Source organism: Taudactylus pleione, unplaced genomic scaffold (genome assembly GCF_031769625.1).
Source record: "Taudactylus pleione unplaced genomic scaffold, aTauple2 ptg000665l, whole genome shotgun sequence".
Lineage (NCBI taxonomy): Eukaryota > Metazoa > Chordata > Amphibia > Anura > Myobatrachidae > Taudactylus > Taudactylus pleione.
Genome location: NW_028285067.1, coordinates 332,177 through 348,189, shown reverse-complemented (window position 1 = coordinate 348,189; position 16,013 = coordinate 332,177). Strand labels below are relative to the sequence as shown.

The following is a 16,013-nucleotide window of genomic DNA, read 5'->3' as shown; positions in this document are numbered from 1 at the left end:
CGCGGCTACTGCGGTGTCCAGCCGACGGCACCCCACCTCCTCCTTCCGGCTGTTGCTGTGTCCTGACCAGTACGGAGGGAATACCTGACATACTATAACAGTGTGGGGGCAGTGCCATGGCAGGATGACTTTAATAAGTAAAAAAATAATGCCAAAATGTAGCCAACATTACTGTTGAACAGTCTGCATGGTGTGTGTCTTGTGTTTCCACTTATCAAATCAATGCTGCAACTTTCTCCCACATCTTCCTCCTCATCTTTGTGTGGTTTCCCCCAGGTGCCATGTTTCCTCCCACAGGTTGGGTAACGCGATCCCAGCACATGCAATGCCGACATTCAGAATCCCGGCGCTGTAATCCTGACAGTGGAAATCCTGACGCATGCAGGTAAGTATCCTAACCCTAACCCACCTTTCCTGTAGCTTAACCATAACTCTCCCCTCCCGAAGTCAAAAGCCAACCCCCCCCCATCGCAGCCTAACCCCAACCCTCTCCCCATCGCAGCCTAACCCCAACCCTCTCCCCCGCAGCCTATGCCTTACCCTCCCCTTAGTGCATAACCCTAACCCTGATTCTGACTCCTGTCGGGATTGCGGTGCCGGGATTCTGAGCAGCGGCAATGTGTGCTCCAGGATGGTGACTACATTCCCCTCCCACAGTCCAAAACCTACTGTACTGTATATTAGTGAGTTTGTAGGGTGGGAAATGTAGACCATACGATCCCCAGGGTTTAAGCACAGCTTGCTGTAAGGGAAAGGCATCAAGTTGTAATGGTCTTATCATCTCTCTACTGCTACTGCCCTAACATAAAAGAATAATGTTATGTAACAGGAATACCATAAAATAAGGATATAATAAAATTAAATTATGAAATGCAATGAATTGAAACCGCTAATATCACCAATGATGTTTATTTAATTGGTAAGATGTTATTTGATAAGTGGCCGATGGTGTTATTCGACAATGCAGCAAGGTGACGGCCTCGGCCCAAGCGGATCTTTTCATCACCTTCTATGGGCACATTCCAGATGGATGACAGAACGTGCGCTACAACCAGCTGTAGTCTTGATCTAAAGGGAATTAAATGAAAGTTTCACATCATCAATTCATAGGAAAAATTAAACATTTCTGTTTTAACAATAGTGAGAATACTCTAAATATAACAGCAATGACAGGGAAATTGTAACCAGAATGCAATTCCCCAAAGAGTTCTAATGAAAGTATGTAATGACAAAGTGTAATCAGAGTTTCAGTTATGTAAAAAAAAGTAATTTTTTTTTATCCCAATTTTTAATTTGTAATCCAATGGGATTGTGTTATACAGTATATGAAATCCACAAGAATATATTTTTAATTTGTAATTTAATGGGATCTTCTTAATTTTTAAGGCAAATACATTTTTAAATCTATCTACAGAAATATCTTTTTAATTAGTAGTCAAATATATTTTTCCTTATTGTAATTATTCTACTCTTCTTAATGTGTCTGCTTAGTATACTGGCCACCAGATTGGGGTCTTCTTTGTATACTGGCTGCCAGATTGGGGTCTTCTTAGTATACTGGCCGCCAGATTGGGGTCTTCTTAGTATATTGGCCGCCAGATTGGGGTCTTCATAGTATACTGGCCACCAGATTGGGGTCTGCTTAGTTTACAGGCCACGAAATTGGGGTCTACTTAGTATACTGGCCACCAGATTGAGTTCTGCTTAGTATACTGGCCACCAGATTGGGTTCTGCTTAGTATACTGGCCACCAGATTGGATTCCTTATACATTCCTTATACATGCAGATCATCTCCACCTTGGGATATCTTGTTTGGGCACAGGATTTTTTTTTCATACAAATTGAGAATAAGTGAGCTCATCACTAAATCTGGAGGTTCTCCTGAGTATTTGGGACACTGGCCCTGATTCAGAGCCAGACGCTCTTTCAGAGCGCTCGCTCTGAATCAGGGCCGTCCCTGCTCCTTTTTGGAACGGCCTCCTGGCCGCTCGCATAGCTGTGGGTGACCACCCACAGCTATAGCGAGCGGCCAAAATGATGGTCAAGACCATCGGGCTTGCGACGAGACCCTGCGGTAGAGTCTCGCTGCCGCAAGCCCAGAGCCAAAAGCACTCCCACTGACATCACTAGTGATGTCAGTGGGGCCGGACCCAGGCGGTAGGCGTTCCCATGGGAATGCCTCCGTCTGGGCAGCCACGCCCCCGGCACGCCCACCAAAGGGGGCGTGCTGTCAATCACCATCGACAGCACGCCCCCTTTGGTGCGAGACCCATAACGACGGCTTGGCCGTCGTTATTCGGGTCTCGCGCATGCGCACGACGGAGCCGCCTCCGTCGTGCGCATGCGCACTTGGGCACCATCGACCCGCTTGCAAGCGCTCAGCGCTCGCGAGCGGGCCAGAATCAGGCCCACTACCCCTAATAGATCTTGTAATACACATGCTAATATTGGGCCTGATTCAGACCCACTCGCAAGCGGCTGTCCGCTCGCAAGTGGGCCGATGGTGTGCACTGCGCATGCGCATGACAGCGGGAGCTCCGTCGTGCGCATGCGCCAGACGCGACGAGCGAAGGACTTTCCTTCGCTCGTTGTGTCTGATCAAAGGGGGCGTGCTGTCGATGTTGATTGACAGCACGCCCCCTTTGGTGGGCGTGCCGGGGGCGTGCCTCCCTGACGGGGGCGTTCCCAAGGAACGCCTACCGTCAGAAGCCGGCCCACTGACATCACTAGTGATGTCAGTGGGAGTGATTTTGGCTCTTATAGAGCCAAAATCACTCCGGGCCTTGTGGTTGAGAAACTCAACCGCAGGCTCCGGCTCGCAGTGGCGATGGTCAAGACCATCGCGGCCATCAACCTGCACGCTCGTATAGGCTGTGGGTGGTGACCCACAGCTATACGAGCGTCCAGGAGGACGCTCCATAATTATGGAGGACGGCCCTCATTCAGAGCGTGCGCTCTGCTCAGAGCGTACGGCTCTGAATGAGGGCCATAGTTAGTTATGGAGAAATTAAGATCCGCAATATATATATGTGACTGAGAATATATAAATGGAGGGGTCCTGCATAGTACTGACCAGAATGGACTCTTTTTAGTATAATAGCCAAAAAGGAAGGAGGGCCCTGCTAGAGAGAGCTTACATTCAAAAGGGAAAAGATTAAAGTAGCACAAGGGGGTGACATGAAGAGGGTAAGGATTTGGGGAAGAGGTGGGAAGGGTAACTACTCTCATATCCTCAAGGGCAGTATTAAATATAACTAAATAGCATCTTCTACTACAAGCATAGCTTTGTTCTAAAACATTATAAGGAATGACTAGATATATTAAATATTATTGGAATATATCAGTTTTTCCAGTTTTATCTGGAGGTTTTCCATGCTTATGTTCACTTTTCTTAGTTTTATATATGTAGCTTATCTAATGGACCTGTCCACTGCTGGGCACAATAAATGTAAGACTGAATTATTTTTATTTCATTTACAACTATAATGGACTATGGCCCTCAATCAGAGCCGTACGCTCTTAGCAGAGCGCACGCTCTGAATGAGGGCCGTCCTCCATAACTATGGAGCGTCCTCCTGGACGCTCGTATAGCTGTGGGTCACCAGCCACAGCCTATACGAGCGTGCAGTTTGATGGCCGCGATGGTCGTGACCATCGCGACCATCGAAACTGCGAGCCGGAGCCTGCGGTTGAGGTTTTCAACCGCAAGGCCCGGAGTGAGTTTGGCTCTATCAGAGCCAAAATCACTCCCACTGACATCACTAGTGATGTCAGTGGGCCGGCTTCTGACGGTAGGCATTCCCTTGGGAACGCCCCCGTCAGGGAGGCACGCCCACCAAAGGGGGCGTGCTGTCAATCAACATCGACAGCACGCCCCCTTTGATCAGACACAACGAGCGAAGGACCTTGCTTCGCTCGTCGCGTCTGGCGCATGCGCATGACGGAGCTCCCTCCGTCGTGCGCATGCTCAGCGCAGAACATCGACCCACTTGCGAGCGGACAGCCGCTTGCGAGTGGGTCTGAATCAGGCCCTATGTTTCTGCCAGGTCATTTCCATTACAAGAAACTTATTTTTGCTTTCTCCAAATTGTGTATAAATTATGATACATGAGGAGTAATATGAGATGCAAATGTCAGTGTAATAAGAAACATATTGGTATGACAAAGAGATGTATAAATGGGAGGTAGTTTAAATCCCGGCAGTCGGGATGCCAGGGCTCAGAATCTCGGTACCAGCATACCTATGGTAAGTAGTGGGGTTAGGGGGAGGGTTAGGGGTTAGGGTTAGGCACTAGGGGGAGGGTTAGGGTTAGATACTAGGGGGAGGGTTAGGCACTAAGGGGGGAGGGTTAGGGTTAGGCACTAGGGGGAGGGTTTGTGGTTAGGGTTGGGAAATAAGGGGGGGGGTTAGGCACAGGGTGGGAGGGTCTGGGGTTAGGGTTAGGCACAGGGTGGGAGGGTTTGGGGTTAGGGTTAGGTACTAGGGGGAGGGTTTGGGGTTAGGGTTGGGCACTAATGGGGGAGGGTTAAGGTTGGGCACTAGGGGGAGGGTTTGGGGTTAGGGTTGGGCACTAAGGGGAGGGTTTGGGTTAAGCACTAGGGGGAGGGTTAGGGTTAGGCACTAGGGGGAGGGCTAGGTTTAGGCACTAGGGGGAGGTTAGGTTTAGGGTGCAGGGAGAGAGGGTTAGGGGTAGGATTAGGATACTTATCGACAGGTGTCAGAATCCTAACCCTGCCCTGATGCCGGTGTCGGGATTCTGACCGCCGGGATCCTGAGTGCCGTCTAGTACAGTATATGGGTTGTATAAATGCTAGGCCATAAGGAAAGTGAAAGTAGCCACAATAACACTGAGAGCACTTACAGTATTGCCAGATGTTTCCTTGGCATTGCCAGATGTTTCCTTGGCATAGAGATCACGGGGAGCAATTAATGCCACAAAACCCTAAAAAGAGAAAAAACAGACACCATAGTACCTAAATGACTCCATGAGAACATTATACAACTTAATGAGGCTGAATCACGTCATTGGGACATTGGCCCTCATTCTGAGGCGGTCGCAAGAAGCGATCGCTCTCTCTGAATGAGGGCGGCCGCTTCTTTTTTTTAGTGCGGCCGCCCACAAAACGGCAGGCGTTCCATCAGGAACGCCTCCGTTTGTGTAGCCACCCCCCCCGCCCCCCGCCTACAAAACGGGCCGAGCTGTCGATCAACATCGACAGCCGGCCCTTTTGTAGTGAGCTCCGGAGCGAGAGAGTTTCTCGCTCTGGGGCTTGCGCATGCGCAGTGCCTTAACATCGACCCGGTTGCGAGCGCTCAGCACTTGCGACCGGGTCTGAATGAGACCCTTTGTCCTCCTAATTTTATACTCATCAGTTCTTCTATATTATTATACAGAAAGAAATATAATAGTGACATTTAAGTAAAATGTAATATGCTCTATGATAGTTACTGAGATGCAAAGATTAGTATATGAATGGGATCCATAACTAGATATTATGGCAGAGCTGTAACTAGACATTGGGCCTGATTCAGAGCCGCTCGTAAGCGGCCGCTCGTTCGTTCCGAGCGATGTTAGCCCAACTGCGCATGCGTACGGATCGTTATATGCATGCGCTAACCAGTCAGTGCGGCCGAAATTCATGTGCTCGCAAAATAGCGAATGCCTGCTATTTTGAGTGACAGAAAGAGGCGTATGTGGGTGGTAACAGGGGAAGGTGCTTGAAAATGGGGAGTGGAAATCAGAACGCAGGCGTGCTTAAAGGTCAAAACGGGCGTTTTATGGGTGTGCATATTTAAAACAGCAGCGTCATTGACCACGTCACTGGGTTATTTTATAGTCAGAAGTGCTCGCAAAATTGTGGTAGCAAACACCAACCCCAAGAATAGCGAGCAGTTCATACCCTTGTCGATGTACTCGATTAATCTAATAAATAGCGGACATGACGTAGGATGCGAGCGGCCAGGGGGCGTATCTTTCCAAAAAACGACCGCAAGTTTTGTTCGCTCGTTCAGACATAGAGGCGTGAACAGACCGCAAATAGCGAACGGTTCATTTGAATAGCCACCCCTTGTTTTAGAACGAACGACCGCAAATAGCGAGTGGCTCTGAATGAGGGCCATTGTGTTGTGGGGTCCCGTGTGATAAGGAGCATCAGTGTGTGTATGGTAAAGTGGGCATCTTTATGTAGTGCTGAGTATTATGGGTGTGTGTATGGTAAAGTGGGCACCTTATGTAGTGCTGAGTATTATGGATGTGCGTATGGTAAAGTGGGCATTCTTATGTAGTGCTGAGTATTATGGATGTGCGTATGGTAAAGTGGGCGTCCTTATGTAGTGCTGAGTATTATGGATGTGCGTATGGTAAAGTGGGCACCTTATGTAGTGCTGAGTATTATGGGTGTGCGTATGGTAAAGTGGGCACCTTATGTAGTGCTGAGTATTATGGATGTGTGTATGGTAAAGTGGGTGTAATTATGTAGTGCTGAGTATTATGGATGTGCGTATGGTAAATTGGGCATCTTTATGTAGTGCTGAGTATTATGGATGTGTGTATGGTAAAGTGGGCGTCTTTATGTAGTGCTGAGTATTATGGATGTGCGTATGGTAAAGTGGGCACCTTATGTAGTGCTGAGTATTATGGATGTGCATATAGTAAAGTGGGTGACTTTATGTAGTGCTGAGTATTATGGATGTGTGTATGGTAAAGTGGGCGTCTTTATGTAGCGCTGAGTATTATGGATGTGTGTATGGTAAAGTGGGCATCTTTATGTAGTGCGGAGTATTATGGATGTGTGTATGGTAAAGTGGGTGTCCTTATGTAGTGCTGAGTATTATGGATGTGTGTATGGTAAAGTGGGCGTCCTTATGTAGTGCTGAGTATTATGGATGTGCGTATGGTAAAGTGGGCGTCCTTATGTAGTGCTGAGTATTATGGATGTGTGTATGGTAAAGTGGGCACCTTATGTAGTGCTGAGTATTATGGATGTGCGTATGGTAAAGTGGGCACCTTATGTAGTGCTGAGTATTATGGATGTGTGTATGGTAAAGTGGGCGTCCGTATGTAGTGCTGAGTATTATGGATGTGTGTATGGTAAAGTGGGCACCTTATGTAGTGCTGAGTATTATGGATGTGTGTATGGTAAAGTGGGTGTCCTTATGTAGTGCTGAGTATTATGGATGTGTGTATGGTAAAGTGGGCGTCCTTATGTAGTGCTGAGTATTATGGATGTGCGTATGGTAAAGTGGGCGTCCTTATGTAGTGCTGAGTATTATGGATGTGTGTATGGTAAAGTGGGCACCTTATGTAGTGCTGAGTATTATGGATGTGCGTATGGTAAAGTGGGCACCTTATGTAGTGCTGAGTATTATGGATGTGTGTATGGTAAAGTGGGCGTCCGTATGTAGTGCTGAGTATTATGGATGTGCGTATGGTAAAGTGGGCACCTTATGTAGTGCTGAGTATTATGGATGTGTGTATGGTAAAGTGGGCACCTTATGTAGTGCTGAGTATTATGGATGTGTGTATGGTAAAGTGGGCGTCCGTATGTAGTGCTGAGTATTATGGATGTGTGTATGGTAAAGTGGGCGTCATTATATAGTGCTGAGTATTATAGATGTGTGTATGGTAAAGTGGGTGTCTTTATGTAGTGCTGAGTATTATGGATGTGTGTATGGGAAAGTGGGAATCCTTATGTAGTGCTGAGTATTATAGATGTGTGTATGGTAAAGCGGGCGTCCTTATGTAGTGCTGAGTTTGCATTGTGATCGCAGTGGATTAGCTTGTTATCTCAGTTGAACTGCGTGTGTACACAGTATTGGGATCTGTAGTGAATCAGGCCCATAGATGGAAGAACACAATTGAACACAATATATTATTCTCTGTAGGACACCATTTCCTAATAGTACAGGCTGGCAGTAGTGTCCTTACATTACATTACTGACATGAAATCTGTTGTGTAGATGAAAAATATCCCCATGGTGTAAATTAATATAGTATAATATATGTGGTTCCAGTGAGTCCCTGACTGCTGCATACATACTATACATATTTTATATTAGCTGTACTATAGGTATAATGGTATAACTGTCAGTATGAGGACACTGTGATATGTGTAACCTATTTACCTGCTGTGACTGTGCACTGGAGTCCTGTGTGTCAAACTGACACTCACACTGGACCCTTGTATGTAGGATACTGGCTCCGGACGCTGTCACGCTTCCTGCCGCAGCTGCTGGCTCCTGCACGCCCAGGTTCCAACTTCCAACAAACAGCTTCACTTGGAACTGTGGGAGCTGAGGAGAGACGTCATGACATCTCTCCCATCCCTGCAGATGGGTCAGGAGGCGGAGCAACCAGAGAGTGACAGGCAGGGCTGCAGCTACAGTAATGTAGTCAGGTGCAGTGCTACTAATACATAGCAGTGGGAGCCCAGTGGCATATAGAGATTGTGTCAGGCAGCCGGTTTCGACATCAGGGCATATTGCACTCCGTGTAGAGGCAGCGGCCGCACCACCCTAGTTACAGCCCTGTTATAGTATATGATTAACATTCCAATAAAACTCGCTAATTTTTATCCATAATTCCCATTGTAACATATTGTTCATGTGATAACAGCACAAAGTACGTACATCCATCTCATAAGATCAATGTCCCTGGAACTGAGCCTGTTGTCCTTCCAGTCCGACCCTATGGAAAAGAAAACAGAAATAATACAGTTTCTATTGTGTCTGGTATATGATTTGCATCAGTTATCCAGGGAAAGCGGACAGTGACTGTCGTGACAGGAGCGGGGATTCAGGTAAGTTGTGTTTTTTTTTGTGTGTGTGTGTAAGGGGGCACGGGAACAGACACTGGCACAGCAAAAGGGGGTGCAATACTGGGGGCACTGTATGGGGGAAATGGCCACTACTAAGGCCACTGTAAAGTGGGGACTGCTACTGGGGGCACTATATGGGGGGTGGCCGCTATTAAGCATAGAGGGGATTACTACTGCAGGCAATGTATAGGGGGATTACTAGTGGGGTTACTGCATAGGGGGGACTACTACTGGGGGTACTGCATAGGGGGACTACTACTTGGGGCACTGCATAGGGGGGGCTACTACAGGGGGCACTGCATAGGGGGGCACTGCATAGGGGAACCACTACTCGGGGAACTGTATATGGGGCACTGCATAGGGGGACCACTACTGGGGGAACTGTATATGGGGCACTGCATAGGGGAGGAACCACTACTGGGGGAACTGTATATGGGGCACTGCATAGGGGAGGAACCACTACTGGGGGAACTGTATATGGGGCACTGCATAGGGGAGGAACCACTACTGGGGGAACTGTATATGGGGCACTGCATAGGGGGACCACTACTGGGGGAACTGTATATGGGGCACTGCATAGGGGAGGAACCACTACTGGGGGAACTGTATATGGGGCACTGCATAGGGGAACCACTACTGGGGGAACTGTATATGGGGCACTGCATAGGGGGACCACTACTGGGGGAACTGTATATGGGGCACTGCATAGGGGAGGAACCACTACTGGGGGAACTGTATATGGGGCACTGCATAGGGGGACCACTACTGGGGGAACTGTATATGGGGCACTGCATAGGGGAGGAACCACTACTGGGGGAACTGTATATGGGGCACTGCATAGGGGAACCACTACTGGGGGAACTGTATATGGGGCACTGCATAGGGGAACCACTACTGGGGGTCCTGCATAGGGGGGTCCAAAGCATATTCTTGCACCTGGACCCCGCCACTCTCATTGTACCAATTGTTCCCTGGTCAGCCACTTCCTTTGCCTAATCTGCATTCCAGTCCTATGCAGTATACACCCCTCCATTACAGCATACCCCAAGGCAGCCTTTTTTATTTTTTTTAAATATTGCACAGCTGTAAAGACCAGCATATGTACATACGTCCCAACTGTCCCAGCACGGTAACTTACGAGGTAACTACAATTTATATTGCTGCGATAAACTGTGATGCAGATTGTTAGTCCACAACTATGATAAACAGATCCCTTAAACTTATAATGACATGGTACAAGAATACCTGGAGGACGAGTCTCAGCTGAACATTGATTTTTCTGACGCCTTCAGGGATCTTATGGGCCAGACTCAGATGGTGCGCCTTCACCTGCAGGAGGAAGGGTGACAGCAGAGAGTTAGTTACTGGGCACCGGCACACTCAGAGAAAACAGGGAGAAAGGAGATTATGGATGGGTAACCTACGTGTCCTCACGCAGACATGTAATACCACAGATGTAGCTTTTATAACTGATTGAGCCTGTAGTATATATTTCTAACATATTTTAATTGGCAGCTGAATTTCTAATAGAATTTCAGTATTTAATTATATAATAGTACAAAGGATGACTAGATATATTATATATCATTGGAATATATTTGTTTTACTAGTTTTATCTGGAGGCTTTTCATGCCTTTGTTCACATTTCTTAGTTTTATATATTTAGCTTAATTTATTGGCCGTGATTCAATTCAGCACACTGTTACGTTGGAGAATGGCATTCTCTGACTAAAGTGCTGGTTGCGAGGCTGTTAGTGCACTTTCGTCGGGTTTCTCCTCGCACCCCCAGAAGGGGGGGAGGAGAAATCCTTTAGTTGGGCCAAATATCAGGCTGAATTAAATAGCTCTGATAGCTCCCTCCCGGGGCTATTCATCATCGCTTTGAATTGAATCACGGCAATGGACTTGTTCACTACCAATTATTTTTATTTTATTTACAACATACAAGATGTAATTGTCATTGTAATAAACATTACATTGTATGACAAAGAACAAAGAAATATATAAATACTAGGACATAAAGGAAAAGGTAAGTAACCACAATGACACTGAAAGCACTTACCTCAGGTATTGCCAGGTGTTTTCTTGGCATAGGGACCACAGCCTCAGGTACTGCCAGGTGTTTTCTTGGCATAGGGATCACAGGGGGCAATTTATGCAGCAAAGCCCTAGAAAGAGAAAACAGACACATTTGTACCTAAAGGACTCCATGAGAATGTAACAATAGCTAAGGTTAGTATAATATAATAATGTACCCATAGCTACATATTATGGTGTATTATGATTAACATTTACAGTATATAGTAATAGCTAAAAAAATACTTCATCACAATCTATTCTTATCTGTAAATTACAGTAATTTTCATCATTTTACATTTATATCCATAAATCACATTGTTACATATTGTTTATGTGATATCTGCACAAAGTACTTACTCAGAGCGTCTCTTAGGACCAGTGTTACTGGAACTGGGTGTTTTGTCCTTATGGTCCTTATGGGCTGGCTCTATGGAAAAGAATATAAAAATAGTACAGTTACTACTATGTCTGGTATATGTTTTGCTTTATTTAGTCAGTGGATTATAGTTTGGAAGTGTAAACCCCTATTTGTTCCTATTGTTCCTGGGTCAGTTGCTTCCTTTGCCTAATCTGTAACTGTAATGACCAGCATATATACATACCTCCCAACCACCCAGCATGGTAACTTGTGGTGTAACTACAATCTGTATTGCTGGGATAAGTGGTGATGCAGATTGTTAGTGCACAACTATGATAAACTGACCCCTCAATCTTTTCATTATAAGAAACAAGAATACCTGGAGGATGAGGGACTTTCAGCTGCACTATGTCTTCTCTTGTAGCCCGATGGGTTTTGTGGGGGGCACAAGCATGGTTCCTCTCCACCTGCAGGAGGAAGGGTAATCAGCAGAGAGTTAGTTACTGGGCACCGGCACACTCAGAGAAAACAGGGAGACAGGAGATTAGGGATGGGTAACCTACGTGCCCTCACACTACGTGTCCTCACACTGGGTCCGGTAACCATGCGGAAATGCTAGTTTCTGCAAATTTAGGTTACCGGGCTTTTCATCAACATAGGTCCCAAATGGATCACCTGATATTCAGCAAACTCCGAAAACTGAAAGTTTGCTTCCGAGAACAAGTGCCATCTTCAGATGTTCTAAGATCCCCGCTCCTTCCAATGGGAATGGGGTTCCGGGGATGTGAAGAGGGATCCGAGCGGATCCCTCCGCCGTCTCCTCAGCAGTTTTGCGCATGCGTGACTGAGAAAATTAAGTTAATTAAATATCCCCCTAAATCCCTTGTTCCACCACAGTTATACCCAGTAAGGAACATAGATAAATATGTACAACTGTAAAGGCCAGCATATGTACATACGTCCCAACTATCCCAGCATGGTAATATGTGGTGTAACTACAATTTGTATTGCTGTGATAAGCTGTGATGCAGATTATTAGTCCACAACTATGATAAACAGATCCCTTAAACTTTTAATTACATGGTACAAGAATACCTGGCGGACGAGTCTCAGCTGAACATTGATTTTTCTGGCACCTTCAGGGATCTTGTGGGCCAGACTCAGATGGTGCGCCTTTACCTGCAGGAGGAAGGGTGACAGCAGAGAGTTAGTTACTGGGCACCGGCACACTCAAAGAAAACAGGGAGATAGGGGATTATGGATGGGTAACCTACGTGTCCTCACACAGACATGTAAGACCACAGGTGTAGCTTTTTCACTGATTGAGCCTGTAGTAGATATTTCTAACATATTTTAATTGGCAGCTGAATTTCTAATAGGATTTCAGTATTTAATTCTATAATACTACAATGGATGACTATATATATATAATTGGAATACATTTGTTTTACTAGTTTTATCTAGAGGTTTTTCATGCCTCTGTTCACATTTCTATATTTAGCTTATTGGCTGCAATTCAATTCAGCACGATGTTAAGTCATACTTGCCGACAATCTGGCTGCTCCTTCCGGGAGGGAGCAGCCAGATCGGCAGAACAGGGGGCGTGGCTGGCAAAAGGGGGCGGGTCCAAATGAGGTGAGGGTGGTTTGCGGGCGTGACAGGGGGCGGGCCACGCGATTGCGTAATTTTAGCCCTGCCCCCGCTACACAATGCAGGAAAAAAAGGCATTGCGAAGCAGGGGGCGGGGCCAAAATGACGCGAATCGCGTCAGCGCCCCCCCCGCTGCTGGAGTTTATCAGGTAATTCGGAGGGGGGTCGGCGGCAGGCGGGAGGCTTGCCTACCTTTCCGGGGGGGCAGGAGCTGCACCCGTTTATCGGGAGGCTCCCGCCCGAATCGGGAGGGTAGGCAACCCTGTGTTAAGATGGAGAATGGCGGTTCTCGCAACTTAACATGGGTGTTTAGTCACGAGAACCGGCATTCTCTGACTAAATTGCCAGCCACAAGCTGTTTGCGTACTTTTGTTGGATTTCTCTTCACACCCCCAGGAGGGTGCGAGAAGAAATCCTTTAGTCGGGCCAAACATCAGGTTAAATTGAACAGCTCTGGGAGCTCCCTCCCAGGTCTATTCATCATTGCTTTGAATTGAATCGTGGCCATGGACTTGTCCACTACTAATTATTTAATTTCATTTACAATTATAATGGACTTGATTTTTGCAAGATCATTTGTATTACAAGAAACTTATTTTTCCTTTCTCATATTGTGTATAAGTGTGACACTTGTGGAGTAATATAAGATGTAAAAGTCAGTGTAATAAGTATTATATTGTATGACAAAGAGATGTATACATACTAGGACATAAGGAAAAGGTAAGTAACCACAATTACACTGAAAGCACTTACCTCAGGTATTGCCAGGTGTTTTCTTGGCATAGGGACCACGGTTTCAGGTACTGCCAGGTGTTTACTTGGCATAAGGGCCACGGCCCCAGGTACTGCCAGGTGTTTTTTTGGTATGGGGAACACAGCCTCAGGTACTGACATGTGTTTTTTTGGTATGGGGAACACAGCCTCAGGTATTGCCAGGTGTTTTTTTGTTATGGGGAACACAGCCTCAGGTATTGCCAGGTGTTTTTGTTGCATGAGGACCACAGCCTCAGGTATTGCCAGGTGTTTTTTTGATATGGGGAACACAGCCTCAGGTATTGCCAAGTGTTTTTGTTGCATGGGGACCACAGCCTCATGTATTGCCAGGTGTTTTTTTGGTATGGGGAACACAGCCTCAGGTATTGCCAGGTGTTTTTGTTGCATGGGGACCACAGCCTCAGGTACTGACAGGTGTTTTTTTGGTATGGGGAACACAGCCTCAGGTACTGACAGGTGTTTTTTTGGTATGGGGAACACAGCCTCAGGTATTGCCAGGTGTTTTTTTGGCATGGGAACCATGGCCTCAGGTACTTCCAGGTGTTTTTTTGGCATGGGGACCGCAGCCTCAGGTATTGCCAGGTGTTTTCCTGGCATAGGGACCACGGTTTCAGGTACTGCCAGGTGTTTACTTGGCATAAGGGCCACGGCCTCAGGTACTGCCAGGTGTTTTTGTTGCATGGGGACCACGGCCACAGGTACAGCCAGGTGTTTTGTTGGCATGGGGACCACAGCCTCAGGTACTGACAGGTGTTTTTGTTGCATGGGAACCACGGCCGCAGGTACTGCCAGGTGTTTTGTTGGCATGGGGTCCACAGCCTCAGGTACGAGTCTTAGCTGAACATTGATTGTTCTGGCGCCTTCAGGGATCTTGTGGGCCAGACTCAGAAGGTGCGCCTTCACCTGCAGGAGGAAGGGTGGACAGCAGAGAGTTAGTTACTGGGCACCGGGACACTCAGAGAAAACAGGGAGATAGGAGATTATGGATGGGTAACCTACGTGTCCTCACACAGACATGTAATACCACAGGTGTAGCTTTTATCACTGATTGAACCTGTAGTATATATTTCTAACATATTTTAATTGGCAGCTGAATTTCTAATAGGATTTCAGTATTTAATTCTATAATACTACAATGGATGACTAGATATATATAATTGGAATACATTTGTTTTACTAGTTTTATCTAGAGGTTTTTCATGCCTTTGTTCACATTTCTATATTTAGCTTATTGGCTGCAATTCAATTCAGCACGATGTTAAGTTGGAGAATGGCGGTTCTCGCAACTTAACATGGGTGTTAGTCACGAGAACCGGCATTCTCTGACTAAATTGCCAGCCACAAGCTGTTCGCACACTTTTGTCGGATTTCTCTTCGCACCCCCAGGAGGGTGCAAGAAGAAATTCTTTAGTCGGGCCAAACATCAGGCTAAATTGAACAGCTCTGGGAGCTCCCTCCCAGATCTATTCATCATTGCTTTGAATTGAATCGTGGCCATGGACTTGTCCACTACTAATTATTTAATTCATTTACAATTATAATGGACTTGATTTTTGCAAGATCATTTGTATTACAAGAAACTTATTTTTCCTTTCTAATATATTGTGTATAAAGTGTGACACTTGTGGAGTAATATAAGATGTAAATGTCAGTGTAATAAGTATTATATTGTATGACAAAGAGATGTATACATACTAGGACATAAGGAAAAGGTAAGTAACCACAATTACACTGAAAGCACTTACCTCAGGTATTGCCAGGTGTTTTCCTGGCATAGGGACCACGGTTTCAGGTACTGCCAGGTGTTTACTTGGCATAAGGGCCACAGCCTCAGGTACTGCCAGGTGTTTTTTTCGTATGGGGAACACAGCCTCAGGTATTGCTAGGTGTTTTTTTGGTATAGGGAACACAGCCTCAGGTATTGCCAGGTGTTTTTGTTGCATGGGGACCACAGCCTCAGGTACTGACAGGTGTTTTTTTGGTATGGGGAACACAGCCTCAGGTACTGACAGGTGTTTTTTTGGTATGGGGAACACAGCCTCGGGTACTGACAGGTGTTTTTTTGGTATGGGGAACACAGCCTCAGGTATTGCCAGGTGTTTTTTTTGCATGGGAACCATGGCCTCAGGTACTTCCAGGTGTTTTGTTGGCATGGGAACCATGGCCTCAGGTACTGCCAGGTGTTTTTCTGGCATGGGAACCACGGCCTCAGGTACTGCCAGGTGTTTTTTTGGTATGGGGAACACAGCCTCAGGTATTGCCAGGTGTTTTCTTGGCATAGGGACCACGGTTTCAGGTACTGCCAGGAGATTACTTGGCATAAGGGCCACGGCC

General features: G+C 46.4%; 1 long non-coding RNA gene across 1 annotated transcript; it reads right to left on the bottom strand.

Moving 5' to 3' along the window:
- Nucleotides 1–973: 973 nt before the first annotated feature.
- On the bottom strand, nucleotides 974–8,316 carry LOC148478284 (uncharacterized). The gene is made up of 3 exons (XR_015872413.1): nucleotides 8,127–8,316; nucleotides 4,864–4,944; nucleotides 974–1,068 (listed from the first exon to the last, which is right to left on the bottom strand). It is a non-coding gene; the product is annotated as an uncharacterized LOC148478284 (long non-coding RNA).
- Nucleotides 8,317–16,013: the final 7,697 nt, after the last annotated feature.